The following is a 19,550-nucleotide window of genomic DNA, read 5'->3' as shown; positions in this document are numbered from 1 at the left end:
CTGTATGGCTTACATACATTGTGTCCCTTGTGGTCTGTTTCTTAATGGTAATGGGACAACATATGACTCACAACATGGTTTGATCAAGTGAGTAGTGAATTTGTACAAAGTACAGAAGTGATCAACTTTAATGACTTATAATGGCAGATAAATTGTGCATTTGCCTTTTGAGCATAATAGTATTCACTGAAATTAGTACCTAGATGAGAAACTGCATAAAGACCCAATGGAATGCGGAAATTTCGAAGCATCCCATCAATAGATGATTTAAGACCATACGACCATACATCGTTGAATTGTTAACCATTAGCTAGAAGCTTTAATTAATTTAATTTGTAACAATTTTGGTGATCAAACTAATTTAAGGCTTGAGTATAACAGGCTATTACATTTCTGCCTTCATTACCAAGACTTTGCAAAAGACTAACACATCTTTCAATTTTGCAATATTAATGTTTATATCACATACTCTTCCTTCGTCGTAGCTAACATCGCTTAAACACATAAAACTATTACCAAGTTCGCCTAAACCAACAACCAAAACATAAAAAACAGTATTCTGATTACAGACATGATAAACTCAAGACTAATGAACTACTGGCACACTGCACCAACAGATTCCCTATTGGCTGTAACACCCCGGCTAAAGTGGAAATGTCTAAGTGTGACGTACAGATTGCCCAAAACACATGTGACACTATTAAGTGACAATATTATCATTAATTGATTTAAACATCAAGTACACAAGTTTATAACAAGAAATACATGGAAAATTACAAGAACAATTTCACAACTTATCCATTTATTGATATACCTAAGTTCTAATATCTTCTTCATGTGTCAACTTCGAATAGATGTACCTTATATATAAAATAATGTCAACTATATGAGTAGTTGGTGAGTTCGCATAGGTTTTGATATAAGTACATAAAAATCCACAATTCCATGAACAAGTGTAAATGTGCAAGTAAGGTCCTCTCCAGTTGGGATTGTGCAGCAATGTACTCGGATAATAGCACAAGTAAGTGTCCTTTCCGTTGGTAACAACCAACGTACTCGGAACGGGGGTCCCTATTCCACTCATAACATCGAGGTCCAGAGTGCATAGGGGGGGCGTATGATCATACTTAATGAGGAAACAATGAGCACATAATCTTTGAGCAAGTAAGCAAATCAACCCACAAGTCCATGTAACGAATTGTAGTTTGTAAATAATGAATAAACGAAATCGTAATGTTGATAGGATATATATGCTACCCCCAAAATATGTGAAAGTGTTAAAAAGGGGGTGTGAGAAAATCACATTAAAATTGAAGACAAACTTGAAATAAAACCGAAAGTATGTAACAAACCGAAGCAATTGAACGTCACGAACTAGAATTAAAGGTACAAAATTAATTATTACTAATGACTTTAAAAAGTAAATGGATCGGGTTTTCGGAAATTAAAAGCCTAAGGCTAAGAGCCTAAACGGCCCAAAAACACCAAAACGTAGATCTTGAACCATAGCATAAGAGCCTAAGGCTCTGATACCAATTGTAGGTTCCTAGCTGGATCTACACAGGAATATCTCGAACACAAAGGGTGCGGAATCCCCTATGTGTACAATTACGAGTGTACACGAATGAATGAATCGGAAAGGTACGATAACCAAACACGTAAACTAAATTTTTATATGTTCTTAGCAAACCAATGCTCGTAACACGTAAGAAGAACACCGTTCAAAAGTTATGACCAAGGAACTACTAAACCCTACGGCAAAGTTAGCTTAAAAACCACGACAACTTCGCCTAGTATCCCTAGGCGAAGTTGTCCTAACTTCACTGTAGCTAACATCGCTTAAACAAATAAAACTATTACCAAGTTCGCCTAAATCAACAACCAAAACATAAAAAACAGTATTCTGATTACAGACACAATAAACTAAAGACAAATGAACTACTGGCACACTGCACCAACAAAGACATACCAATGCACTAATACAATTAAGCACACAGTCTTTTTCGCATATTTCTTACTAGATTTAGGATATAAATGATCAATGTACTATCATTTTCCTTTTTTGCTACAAAAACTCATTTTGAGGAGCATATTTCAATGTCTTTGACTTTTCAAATATTTGAATGTTTTTGGATTTTATTTTTATAATAAAACACAATATTTTTGTATTTTTCCAATATTCTCCCCCTAAAAACCAAAATATTAAAGAAAGAAAATAACCAAAAACAAAACTGTACAAAAAAAATAAAATGATTAACTAACCTTCTAAATTTCAGCAAGATATTTTAAACCATTTAAACCAAATAAAAAGTAAAGCGTGTTTTATAAAATGCTTTGGTAAAAACGTCTGCTTTTGATGATCGCTGTGTATCTTTTAATATCATTTACTATCATATAGTTACAATCACGGATAAAATGATAACGAATTTCGATATGTTTCGTTTTCAAGTGGTGAACGTGGTTTTTCATTATACATATAACAACAGAGTTATCAATAAAATTTGAGTAGTAAGAAATTTCAAACCGTAATCCTGAAAGTGTTGTTGGATCCACAAAACATGTGAGTAGCAACTCGAGGATGCCACGTGTTCAGCTTCGGCGGTTGAAGTGGAGACCGTTGTCTACTTCCAACACCGCCAAGAAACAAGCTGGTTTCCCAAAAATTGACATCCCCCTGTAGTAGACTTAAAGTTGATCTTGTATCCTCTATAGTCGGAATCTGAAAAAGCAGTAAGATCAAAACTATCATCATTGGGATACTATAACCTGATGTTATGATTACCCCTCAGATAGTGGAAAATACGCTTTACAACCGCCAGATGAGTCACTCAGGGACTCTATTGATACCCGGCACACAAGCAAAAAAGTAAACATTATATCAGGACAAGATACGGTTAAAAACATTAAAGAACCAGTCATAGCTCGATAAATAGTTGTATTCACATATCTTCCAATTCATCCGGTGACAAATTGTGACTCACGGGAAGAGGAGTAGAAGGAACTTATCCAGCGGTTATCTTGAATCGCTCAATAGATCTTTCGCATATTTGATCTTATGAATAAAGATTGCGTCTTCAGACTGATAAACCTGCAACCCTGTGAAGAAACTCATCTCTCCCATCGAACTCACTCGACCTTGGCTTGCATCTCATTTTCTAAGTCCTTAAATAAATTTTCATTTGTTGAGCCAAAAATGATATAATCCACATATATCTGGACTAGAAAGAGATCACTTTCTGCAATCTTATAAAATAGGGCACATCTACAGTTCGCCATTTGAAGCCACTATCAGTTAGTTGGTCAGAAAGTGTGCTATACCAAGCTTTCGAGGCTTGGTGAAGACCATATACAGCCTTTTTTTAATTGATAAAAACGCTTTGGATAATTTGGATCTTCAAAACCAGGAGGCTGCTTCACATACACCTCTTCGTGAATTTCCCTATTAAGAAACACACTCTTAACGTCCATTTAGTATACTTTGAAATTCTTGAAGGCGACATAGGCTAAGAAAATACTTATAGCCTCTAATCTTGCAACCAAGGAATATATTTCAGTGTAGTCCACGCCTTCTTGCTGATTAAACCCTTGTACAACTAACCATGCATTATTTAACACAATGACCCCATGATCATCTTTCTTACACCTAAATACCCATTTCGTCGGGATACCCTTTTTCACCCTCGTTTCAACATCGTGAAAGGACACCCAAATGGTTTAAGAAACTAAAGATTCGGCGTACGGTTATTAAGCAACTCATAACTCACTTCTTGAACTTCTAAACCGTTAGAACACGATTCAATGTATAGCATGCGGTATTCACATCCTAGTTCCAAAATTGAACGGGTAGCTTAGAATCTGCCAACATCGTTCTAGCCGCTTCAATCAACGTCATATTATTCATCTCAACTACACCATTCTAATGTGGCATATACAAAGCACTATATTCTCGATGAATACCTCTTTGAATACAAAAAAAGTCAAGCATACTATTCTTGAAATGTAACACCCCGTAACCGCAGCGGAAACAAAAACGGGATGCAACAGACACGTCTGATATCAACAGCATTGCTTATAAAGAAAACACCACTACATTAATTTAAACGTATTACATTGTTACGAGTTTCGTTACCGTCTAGGCGTTATCACATAAGTTTTACCGATAGTACATTAACATATTTAATACAAAATATAGATCCTTAATCTTCCACAAAATAGCACATATCATCAAGCACGTATCACTCATTCCAATTTGGGTGTACCTAGAAAGCATGTAAAGAAAACGGGTCAACTACGAATAGTTGGTGAGTTTCACTAATTTAAGTAAACGATGACAAATCATTATAATAATCATATATTAGCGATGAAATTATGCTGAGCCCACAAGTGAAACCTCTGTTAACCCAAAGACACATCCAATAACCTCTGGGGACACTGTTAACCCAGAAACACATTTAATAACCTCTGGGGACACTGTTAACCCAGAAACACATTTAATAACCTCTGGGGACACTGTTAACCCAGAAACACATTTAATTCCCTCTGGGGACACTGTTAACCCAGAACACTGTTTCGGGCCTTACACTGTTAGCAACTCAGACAATTACCATCTTAATACATTACCGTACGACTCCCGTACAATAAACATTATATAAATACATTCATTTCCATGCGATCAGCATGTACTTAAACATTTTGATAGAAACATGCTTTCCGCCCCGGGAAAATATTTTAAACAGTTCAGTAAAAAGGGGCTCGTGAAACTCACCTTTTCGTGAGTAAATATGTAACACTGTGCACGGCTACCGGTCCGGATCTGTAATACGATCCCTAAGTCGTTACTATACAATTTCTATTAATATAACTTGAATTCGTGTTAACCGGTACGTCTGGGGACACTGTTAACCTAGTACCGTACACGATCCGGGGACAATGTTAACCCCGAAACACTTCTCAGGACTTAGATTGTGATATCGTTAGAGTTTGACCGTCAAAATTATTATTATTTTGTTTTCCTCGTTTGCGTGCCTAGCACTGTTATCTGTTTTTATGTTTCAAAAATGAGTTCGGTCACACACGACCCGAAAATAGTGTTTGACTAATATTTTAGTTAAAGTCGTGAATTTAGAGCTCGGTTTAGACGTCCCGTTTGGCCGCGGGACCCGTTTCCGTCTTTAGGGTGCCGGAAACTGTTCTTTCGGATAAAAATACCCAAATCATCCGAATTATTTTCGGATGATTTATTTTTACTTGATTAACTTAGTTTCATGAAAATAGTCCATTCTTAAGGTTTTTATACACCGGTCAGCTCGCTTAGGCGAACTTTGCCGGTATACGCGTTTTAAGCTTTAAAAGTTTGTTTTTATGTTCTTTTTAGCACAAATAATTATCCGTTTAGTCTCGGATCTTGAAATTTTGAACAAATTACTTTTTGACAGTAAGGAATTTTATAAAAATATTTCCAGAATTAATTTTTATATTTAACATTTATTTATCTATTTTTAAACGTCATTTAAACACCAAATATGTCGAAAATACCAAACGACCTTAGAAAAATCCCAAATTTTTCTGGGATGACCCCTGCCATCCACATAGTTCCCTGTAATTTTTCCAGAACCAAAATCTCATTTTTCATGCCATTTTCACCAAAACCGAGCTAGAAAACCCTAGAACTCGTTTTACCGAAAAGCCTACTTAGACTTCTCCAATGGACCTGAAATTTTGTGTGTGACTTTTACATGTTATGAAAAGCTTATCTGGAATTTTCCAGAATTTTTCATGATGTTTAGCTATTTTTCACCATTTTTAGCCAAAACCGAGCATTAAATTCACCAAATATTCATCCTTTATCCAAAAATTACCAAATTTTCACAGATCTCATATTTTCATGTGTAGATCATCTCTGTGAAATTTCATGACCCAACTATAAGTCTATCACAATCTGTCCAAATCATATAAATCATACGAAAAACCGAACTACCTTGTGTTTCTAGCTTTAGATCGCAAAGATCTTGCTTTCTAGCCTTTGCTAGCAACTAGATACAACACCTACAAGCACAACACCACACCAAGCAAGTTACACCCACAATCAAGCCATTTCTTTCATGGTTTCGGTTATGATAAAGAACCAAAGATTTTAACCGTAAAAATTCGTTTTTGACTCTTTTAACTCCTTTCTTGGACCAAGATCCCTTGTATAACTTGTATACATCACTTGATCATGCAAGAATCGGTTTCATCTCGGGTTTTCACCCATTTTTCACTTGAAACTTCATTCTCTTGCAAACAACTCAAGATCATGGAATTAAAACTATGAATTAACCATTATAACCATGTTTTTACCTTGTGATTCTTGTTAAAAATCAAGGATTTGGATGAGATTTGAAGAGAGGGAAAGGTTTTGGAGTTGGATTGTATGTAAAAAAAAAGAAAATGAAATGTTTATGTGTATGAAGTGGACCGATCGGTCCATGTATTGGTGTGGGGTGGGGCCCACATCTCAAATCTTGGCCACACATTCGGATTGTGTAATCCGGATAATGTTGTGGATAATCTGGTTCAGTTCGTTTTTCGGTTAAACGTTTAATTCGGCTTAAAACGAGGCTAAAACGGTCGTTTTTCGGCATAAAAATGAAATTTATATAAAACCGATTTAAAGACTTTAAAAACTTAAACCATGACATTTATTGACTTAACACATCATATTGTCGGTAATTGTGCATCTTTTTCGGCTTGATCGATCGCCTCTTGCTTGGTTTGGTATTAAAGGTTTCGTTTAACGTACCGACGTACCATTAAATCGAGAACTCTTTTCTGTGCTTTAATTCACTTATCCCGAAGCTTTAATACTTCGTAACATCACTAAACATTATATATTTCGTCTATAATGTGATCTCCGATTCATTCGGGTTTCAATAACCGTCAATCGGTTAACCGTACTACCAATACGATTAACGGTATAATCGAGTATAATTCGTACCGTGAATCATACATACTCGTATTTACACATTATAATTCATATATTCAGTATTAAATAACACGTAAATAGTATATACCGGCTAGGGTATACCTGAATTTGCCGGAATCGTTACATTCTCCCCCCGTTACAAAAATTCCGTCCTCGAAATTTTACCCGTCAACTACTTCCTTTTGAGGAAATAGGTGGGGGTATTTCTTCCGAAATTCGTCCTTTCGTTCCCATGTATATTCTGGGCCTCGTTGCGAGTTCCATCTAACTTTGACCAACGAGATCTTATTGTGTCTAAGTTGCTTGATTTTCCCGTCCACTATTTCTATGGGTTCCTCTACGAAATTAAGCTTATCACTTATTTGGACACCCTCTAAGGGTAATACCGATGTCTCATCCGACAGACATCTTTTTAAGTTCGACACGTGAAACACATTGTGAACTGCACTCAGTTCATCAGGCAGTTCTAATCGGTATGCTACAGGACCGATTTTTGCAGTAATGTCGAATGGTCCAATGTATCTAGGGGCTAACTTCCCCGCCTTTCCAAATCTGACTACTCCTTTCCAAGGTGATACTTTCAAATACACTTTATCACCTTTCTCAAATGATAACGGTTTTCTACGGGTATCGGCATAACTCTTCTGCCGATCCCGTGCGGCCTTCAGATTGTCCTTAATTTCAAGGATTTTGCTGGTCGTTTCCTGGACCAGATCTGATCTAATAACCTGTGTGTCGCCCACTTCAGTCCAGCAGAGTGGTGATCAGCACTTCCGTCCATACAATGCTTCGAAAGGTGCTGCCTTTATACTGCTATGGGAACTGTTATTATAGGAAAATTCAACGAGTGGGAGATGTTGATCCCAATTTCCCTTAAAATCCAGTACGCATGCACGAAGCAAATCCTCCAGTGTTTGGATGGTCCTCTCAGACTGACCGTCGGTCTGAGGGTGGTAAGCTGTGCTTAGATCAATACGCGTTCCCAGCGCTTCTTGTACAGCTTGCCAAAGATTGGAGGTGAAATGGCTATCTCGATCGGAGATGATTGAGATGGGTATCCCATGACGAGAAACAATTTCATTTATATAAATCTGCGCAAGTCTCTCGGTGTTATAATTATTTTTAATCGGAATAAAATGTGCCGACTTGGTTAATCGATCCACGATTACCCAGATTGCATCGTGTCCACGGGACGTCTTAGGGATATGTGTCACAAAATCCATCGTGATTTGCTCCCATTTCCATTCGGGAATTTCCGGTTGTTGTAACATTCCCGAGGGTTTCTGGTGCTCCGCCTTAACCCTCGCACAAGTCGTACACTTACCAACGTACGTGGCTATATCCTTTTTCATACCCGGCCACCAGTAGAATTCCTTCACATCCTTGTACATCTTATCCGATCCCGGATGTATGGAATATTTCGATTTATGCGCTTCGTCCATGATCAATTCACGAAGGTCATGGAGGGTCGGGATCCAAACCCGATTTTTGAAATAGAGAATTTCGTCCTCGCGCTGTTCGAAATTCTTCTCATTGCCGTAAAGTCCCTCGTTATCCCTTTGTTCCTCTTTCAACGCCCCACGTTGAGCGACTCGAATCAAATCCGAAAGGTTCGACTGGACTATCATCCCCAGCGCTCGCACACACAATGGTTTAACTCGATCTTTCCTACTACGTTAGCCTTACCGGGGTGATAACGGATGTCACAGTCATAGTCGCTTAACAACTCAACCCATCTTCGTTGCCTCATATTCAGTTCTTTCTGATCGAATATGTGTTGCAAACTTTTATGATCGGTGAAGATGGTGCACTTTGTACCGTAGAGATAATGTCTCCAGATTTTAAGTGCGAAGATAACCGCTCCCAGTTCTAAGTCATGAGTAGTGTAATTTTTCTCGTGTACTTTTAACTGTCGGGAAGCATAGGCTATGACCTTATTATTCTGCATCAACACGCATCCTAACCCTCTACGGGATGCGTCACAATACACGACAAAACCATCGTCTCCATCGGGGAGACTTAAGATCGGCGCTTGGCACAATCTTTGTTTTAGTGTTTGAAACGCCGTTTCCTGCTCTTCACCCGATTCATACTTTCGATCCTTTTGGGTCAGAAGGGTTAAAGGTTGGGCGATGCTGGAAAAGTTCTCTATAAATCGACGATAGTATCCAGCTAAGCCTAAGAATTGGCGGATTTCCTTTGGCGATTTAGGCGCTTGCCAATTCTTAACTGCTTCAACCTTACTTGGATCAACGTGTATTCCTTGATGGTTTATAACGTGCCCAAGGAATTGCACTTCTTGTAATCAGAAGTTACACTTGGAGAATTTTGCATACAACTTCTCCTGATTTAGAAGCTCTAAAATTAATCTTAAGTGTTGCTCGTGCTCTTCTTTATTCTTCGAGTATATCAAAATATCGTCAATAAACACGATGACGAATTTGTCGAGGTAGGGTTTACAGACTCGATTCATGAGATCCATGAACACTGCTGGCGCATTTGTTAGCCCAAAAGGCATAACTAAGAACTCGTAATGGCCGTAGCGAGTCCGGAATGCGGTTTTTGGGATATCCTCCTCCTGAATTCTAACCTGATGGTATCCCGATCTAAGATCTATTTTTGAGAAGTAGCTCGCACCTTGCAGTTGATCGAACAGGTCATCAATTCGGGGAAGAGGATACCTATTTTTGATTGTCAACTTGTTCAACTCCCTGTAATCAATGCACATTCTAAGGCTTCCGTCCTTCTTTTTCACGAATAGTACCGGTGCACCCCACGGGGAATAACTAGGACGTATAAATCCTTTATCCAACAATTCTTGCAACTGATTGGATAGTTCTTGCATCTCAGATGGTGCAAGTCGGTAGGGCGCCTTAGCAATAGGGCCAGCTTGAGGTAATAAGTCGATTCTGAATTCGACCTGTCGGGTTGGCGGTAATCCAGGAAGTTCTTCTGGGAAAACTTGTGGAAATTCGCGCACCACTGGAATATCATCCACTTGTTTCTCCTCAGAATCTGTGGCCGTCAAGCTCGTTAGATACGCCACGCATCCCTGGCGTATATATTTTAACACCTTGAGGTGGGATATAAATGGTATCATGGTGCCTGAATTTTCTCCTTGCACTAATACCTCTTCGTCATCCGACACCCGGATCTTGACGATTTTCTTTTCACAGTTTATTTCTACTTTGTTACGTGCTAACCAATCCATTCCCACTATCACGTCAAAACTACCCAATTCTACCGGTAACAAGTCAATCGGAAGGGATTGATCGTTCAGAATAAAAGGGCAATTCCGAACTATTCGATTAACTATCATGGTTTTACCGTTAGCAACTTCTACGGTATAAGGTTCTATGGTCTCACCAATTGGAAGGTTTGCTATCGACAGGAATTTAATGGAGACAAAACTTCTGTCGGCACCCGTATCAAATAATACAGAAGCGTAATGGTCAGAGACGAGGAATGTACCTGTCACTACGCTGGGGTCCTGGCGTGCTTCGCTCGTCCCCATCACGAATGCTCGGCGTCTCGCCGGATTGGACGACGATGCCTGACCCGTGGTTTGCCTCCCGTTTCCTCCCTGGTTCAGTTTCGGACAGTGTCTTTTGAAGTGATCCGTGCTGCCGCATTCATAGCAAGCACGGCTGGTGGTCACCATTTGGTTTCCTTGCGGGTTTTGCTGTCGGGCTGGTTGGGTCTTAAATGGCTGCGAACGGATAGGTTGCGGTTGTCGGTTCAGGTTGTTCAGGTTTGTCCTACATCTCGGTGCGGAGTGCCCTTCCCTGCCACACCGATGGCACACTACCACCCTGCACTCGCCACCATGTTGGTAACCGCATTTCCCACACCTGGGAAACGTCCTTGTCTGCGGTTCCTGCCTTCCGCCCGAACTAGTCATGGCGTAGTTCTGGGCAGTGGGCCTAGCACGTTTATTTTGCTGCTTTTCCTGGATCCTATGGTCGTGTGTACCCTTTTTTCCTCCAGCGGATTCTCCTGCCACCTTCAGTGACCCGCTCCTTACGAAATCATATGTGACGATACCAGCCTGCGTCACCGCACCCTCAAACGTCTGGTGTCCCCCCGCGTTAACTATACTCCTTACTACTGGAGTTAGTCCCCAAATATAACGCTCCACCCTCTTCGACTCTAGGGTGACCAACCACGGTACTAATCGCGACAGCTCATTAAACCGGTTCGTATAACCCAAGTGGTCTGCCCCCTGCATCTCCAGGTTCCACAATTCATTTTCTAATTTCTGCAATTCGTTTTTCGGGTAGAAATGATCCAGTACAAGAGCCTTGAGCTCTGTCCAGGTCATGCGGTTTGTCGCCGCCTGACCCCGAGTCTGCACTATCGTGTTCCACCATGTCAAGGCATGGTCCGTGAATGTGCATGTAGCATACTTAACAACACAATCCTCGGGGCAGTTGCTGATATTCACAACGGACTCTATTTTCTCGATCCACTTAACCAACCCATTTGGTCCTTCAGACCCGCTAAACTCTAGGGGTTTGCACAACATAAAGTCTTTGATCGAACATCCCCTGGATGCAGGAATCGGTTCAGTACGGTTCGTCTCTACAGTTGGTATAGGGCCATTACTGTCTGTAACGACCACCCTAGGCGGTGCGTCTTTACTCGGAATCGTGTTATCGTTCTGTGGAGGATTAGCATTTTGTTCCCCGTCATTATTGGTGGTCGTTTGATGCTCGGAGGGGTTGGATTGGTCGAATTGTTAATACTGGCGGCGATGCGCGATACTATATCGGGTATCGCCGCCTCCAACTGTTGAGCAATCAAACGACTCACATCCACTTCCGACATTTGAGCTGATCGTTTTGGTGCCATTCTACACAACATTCAGAAAAATACATGTAATTAATACAAATTCTAATCATAAAACACAACACACATTCCATTCATTAATAAACATTAGTACATATTACACATACATCCGTTCACATTACTTCCCTGTCACCATTACATAGGTTAAGTTTTCATACATAGGGCCTATGTCGGCATCATCTCGACATAACCCGCAATGGGTCAGTGCTTGAATGATACCCAAAAGTATCTATAATGATATACCCCAAAAGAGACTCCCTAAGGGCCAGTGGTTGTATTATAACTACACAAGATTCACTCTATGTTAGCATCACCACTAACTGCTTACACAGAGTATCAAAAAGCGGTCCCTGTCTACTCCCATCCTAACACAACTAAACACGGTGGTATACCAACCCCACCAACACAGCCACCAACACCACCATCAAGGCCAACATACCCCGGATCCGCGTCTCCATCCGGCCGATCATCCACTGGGAGTATGAGCACTCCCTCTTCAACTGCGCAATCGCATACTGGTGGTCCAGTATGCAGTCCCTCAGATACATCCGCCTCTGCACTCCCACTGTCAAGGCGGTGGAGTGCTCATTCACCTGCTCGGTGAGCACTCGAAGCCATGCCGCCGCGTCCCTTTCCTGCCTAGGGAGACCCCACACAGGTGGAGTCACAGGCTCGGGCTGGGAGCGGGAGGACTCGCCCCGACGGGTAGCAGTTCTGGGTGGGGGAGAGGTCGGTGGAACATGCGGGACACTCATCCGCGCCGTGAAGCGGGGTCCGAATCCGGGAGGGATAGGGGTGGCCTGTGGTGCGGGTGGGGTGAGGGATCTGGCAATCCTGACTGGGGAGGACTGGCTAGAGCTCCTACGACTAGCCTCGCCAGGCTCAGAGTTGGATGATATGCGTAGACTCCCAGAGTTCCCGGAGCTGACTTCCTCCGGGTCCTCCTCCATCGATAAACTAGTAGTTCTCGACATTCTTACCTGCACACAAGTTAATCGAACATATAGTTCTTTTCATAGTGTAAACCATAATCAAATTAATATACACTTACTTATACAACTTGACCACATAACAATATTATCATATATTTACACATATGTTGCCAATTTTACCTATTAAAGTCCCCCGTGACTTCCCCTGAATTCCCTTGTGCGGACAAGTCTGTTATTATGTTCCGGACCATAATAACTCACTTGTCCATCCAAGTTCATCCTGATCTCGACACAATAAATTATTAGTTGATATTCAGATCCTATAACACTTGAGCTACTGGTTATATTTTAGGTATCTTTTAAAGGCATCCAAATTCTTTATAACCAATGGCTCTGATACCAAGTTCTGTAACACCCCGTAACCGCAGCGGAAACGTAAACGGGATGCAACAGACACGTCTGATATCAACAGCATTGCTTATAAAGAAAACACCACTACATTAATTTAAACGTATTACATTGTTCCGAGTTTCGTTACAGTCTAGGCGTTATCACATAAGTTTTACCGATAGTACATTAACATATTTAATACAAAATATAGATCCTTAATCTTCCACAAAATAGCACATATCATCAAGCACGTATCACTCATTCCAATTTGGGTGTACCTAGAAAGCATGTAAAGAAAACGGGTCAACTACGAATAGTTGGTGAGTTTCACTAATTTAAGTAAACGATGACAAATCATTATAATAATCATATATTAGCGATGAAATTATGCTGAGCCCACAAGTGAAACCTCTGTTAACCCAAAGACACATCCAATAACCTCTGGGGACACTGTTAACCCAGAAACACATTTAATAACCTCTGGGGACACTGTTAACCCAGAAACACATTTAATAACCTCTGGGGACACTGTTAACCCAGAAACACATTTAATTCCCACTGGGGACACTGTTAACCCAGAACACTGTTTCGGGCCTTACACTGTTAGCAACTCAGACAATTACCATCTTAATACATTACCGTACGACTCCCGTACAATAAACATTATATAAATACATTCATTTCCATGCGATCAGCATGTACTTAAACATTTTGATAGAAACATGCTTTCCGCCCCGGGAAAATATTTTAAACAGTTCAGTAAAAAGGGGCTCGTGAAACTCACCTTTTCGTGAGCAAATATGTAACACTGTGCACGGCTACCGGTCCGGATCTGTAATACGATCCCTAAGTCGTTACTATACAATTTCTATTAATATAACTTGAATTCGTGTTAACCGGTACGTCTGGGGACACTGTTAACCTAGTACCGTACACGATCCGGGGACAATGTTAACCCCGAAACACTTCTCAGGACTTAGATTGTGATATCGTTAGAGTTTGACCGTCAAAATTATTATTATTTTGTTTTCCTCGTTTGCGTGCCTAGCACTGTTATCTGTTTTTATGTTTCAAAAATGAGTTCGGTCACACACGACCCAAAAATAGTGTTTGACTAATATTTTAGTTAAAGTCGTGAATTTAGAGCTCGGTTTAGACGTCACGTTTGGCCGCGGGACCCGTTTCCGTCTTTAGGGTGCCGGAAACTGTTCTTTCGGATAAAAATACCCAAATCATCCGAATTATTTTCGGATGATTTATTTTTACTTGATTAACTTAGTTTCATGAAAATAGTCCATTCTTAAGGTTTTGATACACCGGTCAGCTCGCTTAGGCGAACTTTGCCGGTATACGCGTTTTAAGCTTTAAAAGTTTGTTTTTATGTTCTTTTTAGCACAAATAATTATCCGTTTAGTCTCGGATCTTGAAATTTTGAACAAATTACTTTTTGACAGTAAGGAATTTTATAAAAATATTTCCAGAATTAATTTTTATATTTAACATTTATTTATCTATTTTTAAACGTCATTTAAACACCAAATATGTCGAAAATACCAAACGACCTTAGAAAAATCCCAAATTTTTCTGGGATGACCCCTGCCATCCACATAGTTCCCTGTAATTTTTCCAGAACCAAAATCTCATTTTTCATGCCATTTTCACCAAAACCGAGCTAGAAAACCCTAGAACTCGTTTTACCGAAAAGCCTACTTAGACTTCTCCAATGGACCTGAAATTTTGTGTGTGACTTTTACATGTTATGAAAAGCTTATCTGGAATTTTCCAGAATTTTTCATGATGTTTAGCTATTTTTCACCATTTTTAGCCAAAACCGAGCATTAAATTCACCAAATATTCATCCTTTATCCAAAAATTACCAAATTTTCACAGATCTCATATTTTCATGTGTAGATCATCTCTGTGAAATTTCATGACCCAACTCTAAGTCTATCACAATCTGTCCAAATCATATAAATCATACGAAAAACCGAACTACCTTGTGTTTCTAGCTTTAGATCGCAAAGATCTTGCTTTCTAGCCTTTGCTAGCAACTAGATACAACACCTACAAGCACAACAACACCACACCAAGCAAGTTACACCCACAATCAAGCCATTTCTTTCATGGTTTCGGTTATGATAAAGAACCAAAGATTTTAACCGTAAAAATTCGTTTTTGACTCTTTTAACTCCTTTCTTGGACCAAGATCCCTTGTATAACTTGTATACATCACTTGATCATGCAAGAATCGGTTTCATCTCGGGTTTTCACCCATTTTTCATTTGAAACTTCATTCTCTTGCAAACAACTCAAGATCATGGAATTAAAACTATGAATTAACCATTATAACCATGTTTTTACCTTGTGATTCTTGTTAAAAATCAAGGATTTGGATGAGATTTGAAGAGAGGGAAAGGTTTTGGAGTTGGATTGTATGTAAAAAAAAAAGAAAATGAAATGTTTATGTGTATGAAGTGGACCGATCGGTCCATGTATTGGTGTGGGGTGGGGCCCACATCTCAAATCTTGACCACACATTCGGATTGTGTAATCCGGATAATGTTGTGGATAATCTGGTTCAGTTCGTTTTTCGGTTTAAACGTTTAATTCGGCTTAAAACGAGGCTAAAACGGTCGTTTTTCGGCTTAAAAATGAAATTTATATAAAACCGATTTAAAAACTTTAAAAACTTAAACCATGACATTTATTGACTTAACACATCATATTGTCGGTAATTGTGCATCTTTTTCGGCTTGATCGATCGCCTCTTGCTTGGTTTGGTATTAAAGGTTTCCTTTAACGTACCGACGTACCATTAAATCGAGAACTCTTTTCCGTGCTTTATTTCACTTATCCCGAAGCTTTAATACTTCGTAACATCACTAAACATTATATATTTCGTCTATAATGTGATCTCCGATTCATTCGGGTTTCAATAACCGTCAATCGGTTAACCGTACTTCCAATACGATTAACGGTATAACCGAGTATAATTCGTACCGTGAATCATACATACTCGTATTTACACATTATAATTCATATATTCAGTATTAAATAACACGTAAATAGTATATACCGGCTAGGGTATACCTGAATTTGCCGGAATCGTTACATGAAATCCGTGTCGTTATTAATTTGAATGTGTCTCCCTATATGTTTATAAAGTTATTCGATCTTAATCAAATTTTGTAGAAGAACTGGTGCTTGATCCTTCGTTCTCATAAATAACACCCACGAAAATCTTGAATAGTCGTTGGTGACAACAAAACAATAAAGATTTCCAGCAATACTCGGACGGTTCACTAGACCAAACAAATCCATTGAAGTCGTTCAAAAGGAGTGTCAATATAGTTTATCCGCTTCAACAAGTGCGATTTCTTCTTCTATTTTCCATTTTCGCACGTGATACAATGATCGGTCAACTTGAAATTCTTCAATGATACACCATCCACCAAATCATTAACTGCCAAATGATTCATTTTGAGAATGTGGATGTAACCCACCCATCCTCCTATGCCATAGGATCGTGTCCTTCTTAGTTATTTTTGAGATGAAACTTGTTGTTATTGAAGAAGATAATACTTTAGACGCCATATTATCAAGAACATAGATATCATTTGATAGAGATGATCTAATGACAACCATGTCCTCGGGAATAACAAAACCCGGTTTGAGAATAAGACATTATTTATCAAAAAACAAAGTGGTATACTTTTTATTACATATATGTAAAACACTCAATAGATTATGAACCTCTTTGACACAATAATTTACTTTCTCAAACGTAACATAACCATTCGATACTTCTCCCTCTTTGGTAATTAATCCACCTTTATTTCCCACAAGTGCAACATAACCTCCTTGAATATCTTTTATTTTTGAAAGGAGACTAAGACTGTCGGTAATATGTCAAGAGCATCCACTATCCATGATCCATTTTTCTCCTAAAATAGTCTTGGATGAAATCTTCACAATCAAGTAGATGACTAGATCAAAAAGGCAGCCCAAGCCTCAGTCTTGGGCTCTGCCTTTGTTTCCTTTTAGAATACCTTAATGTTGGATTTTCGAGTTGGAAGAACATCAACTGGAACCTAACTCATACTTGATCCCTTTTTTATGCTATTCTGATGTCATTGATGAACTTGATGATAAATCAAATGCTTACTTAACTTACGTTTAAGATACTCATCATGGATCACACCCAAATCCACATTTTTACAAATCAGTTTAACAAGTTCAACCAGTTTGCAAGTTACATTAGAATCTTGGAAATTAACCCTAACCAATTTTCTAGGATTAACATCATTAAACATGATATGTGAATCATCAAATTTGACTAGTGAATGTTGTCTTTTCAAAATACTTTTAACCAAAGGAACTTGCTACTTGATTAAAGGTTTTTCATGCAAAAAATATTTGTTGATTAGGGAATTTTTATGATTATTTGAACAAACAATTGGTCAAGTAATTCCCCTTCCCATAATTGAATCTCACATTGTCCTCAATGTGAAAGGATTCATGAAAAAATTCTGATTGAGTATTATGGGTTAAAATGGAGAGTTACTTCCCTACGGGTTAACGAAATTTCGACAGAGCGTCCCCTGTATATCGTCAGTTTTCCTGTTTTTGTACCTATATAATATAAGACTGCAAACAACCACAAACAAACAAGCATAAACTTCTGAAAATTGGGTATTGAATCATCCATTCCTTGCCCTATCGGGCTGAATTAGTTCCTACCATAATTTCTTGGCACATATGGCCATAAAAGTATCCAAACCAACAAATAAACAAACAAACAAGTACGACAGAAAGTAAATTGTTTAAAAACACACATAATAATGTCATAAAGTACTACCAAACCATGCCCATGCCCATGCCCGACCTACTAGTGCCCCTAGTCATCAGTTACCCGTGTCCGGGTCAAATGGTCCCCACTGTCTGTCCATGCGATAGCCCAAACGATCAATCTCTCGCCTCATTTTTTCATATTCGGCTGCTCGCTGTGCATCTGAGGCGTCCATTTGCTCGAGAGAGTATCGGCTGTCGTGTGACGAGCTGGGGCCGGCCCCTAATGAATATGGGCCTCCTCGCTGATGGTAGATGCGGCGGCGGTACTGTCTGGCCAGTGATCCTCTCCTCTCATATACATCCTGAAGCATCATTTCTGCAGGGTCTTTTGGGTCCCAAACTTTGTTATATCTGTCACAAAATCTCCACACATCTGGTTTCTGCCCGATTTGCTGAATCATCTGCATGCTATCACAATAAAAAAGGCTGAGGGCTATCGGATCTGGGCTTCGGGTTCCTTCCGTATCCACATGATAAGCTTCATAGAGGTTGTAGATCCAAGGCCCGCCAAAGATCGGTGTGTTTCCATTGGCGTTTGCATTTGTTGTGAACATCTTGCTGAGTAACATCGTGATGTTACACGGGACATCATCTGCATGTAGTAATGTGCCCAAAGATCCCTTAAATTAACAACCCCCTCGCTTTGACATCTGGCAGTGACACTATGATTGAGCAAACGGTTAATGGATCTCATTAGCGGGTCTCGTAGTGTTGTGCTCTTTGAGACGATTGCATTGTATGCTTCAGTACCATAACTCAGTTATTCCCAAGCCTATAATCGTGTGTTCCCTGCTTCACCTTCATCATCAGCATCTTCATCTACAAATGTTGTTTTAGCATCAAACCAAACGTCTGAGTCAGTTTCCTCGATCTTGTAGATTCCCAGATCAATTCCCAGTTGGGTGACAGAAGTTGTGTGCCATTCACCCCCACACCTAAACTCAATTGCATCCTCATCCCACATGTCAAATTTCTTCTTCCTTATGTTGAAAGAGGCCAAAAACTCCTTTGTCAGTTCTGTCACTGCCTCTCCTGTTTGTTCAAACACCCTTTTCCATGGCCCTTTTACAAATGTGTTGTATCGGTCCCATTGGTTAACTTGGCACAACGTGTCTTCACAAGCGTAGAAATTTGGTTCTGGGAATCATTTGTATATGTAGGTTAGTCTTGCATTCGCCTGTCTATCTCTTGTTCTTCATCCGTAAAAGACTAGGAATGCATGAACATCGTCTCCATACTCGGCCATCTACAAATCATACCTAAATTAGTCAAAATTTGACAAAAATTTTCAATTTGCTGGAACAGAGAGCAAAGCACGGCGGCGTGCTTTCAGAGGCACGACCAGTGCTGTTGTTCCTGTTCATTTCCTGTTGATTTTGACTTTTGGTTGACTTATGGTTGAACACAATTCGTGTTGTTTCGGGCACGGCTCGTGTTTTTAACACTAATTTCTTCCCTATTCAGATTCGAAATCTCGTTTCTAACCGGTTAAAACAATTGGGTTAAGTAGTTTGTTGGATTTCAAGATCCAAAAACCCAAAATTTTCCTTTCAATTAATTATTAA

The sequence above is a fragment of the Bidens hawaiensis genome, unplaced genomic scaffold, assembly GCF_021521415.1.
Source record: "Bidens hawaiensis isolate Kalapana, Puna unplaced genomic scaffold, B.hawaiensis_p1.1 tig00015445_1, whole genome shotgun sequence".
NCBI classification, from domain to species: Eukaryota; Viridiplantae; Streptophyta; class Magnoliopsida; order Asterales; family Asteraceae; genus Bidens; species Bidens hawaiensis.
This window is presented reverse-complemented; position numbering follows the sequence as displayed.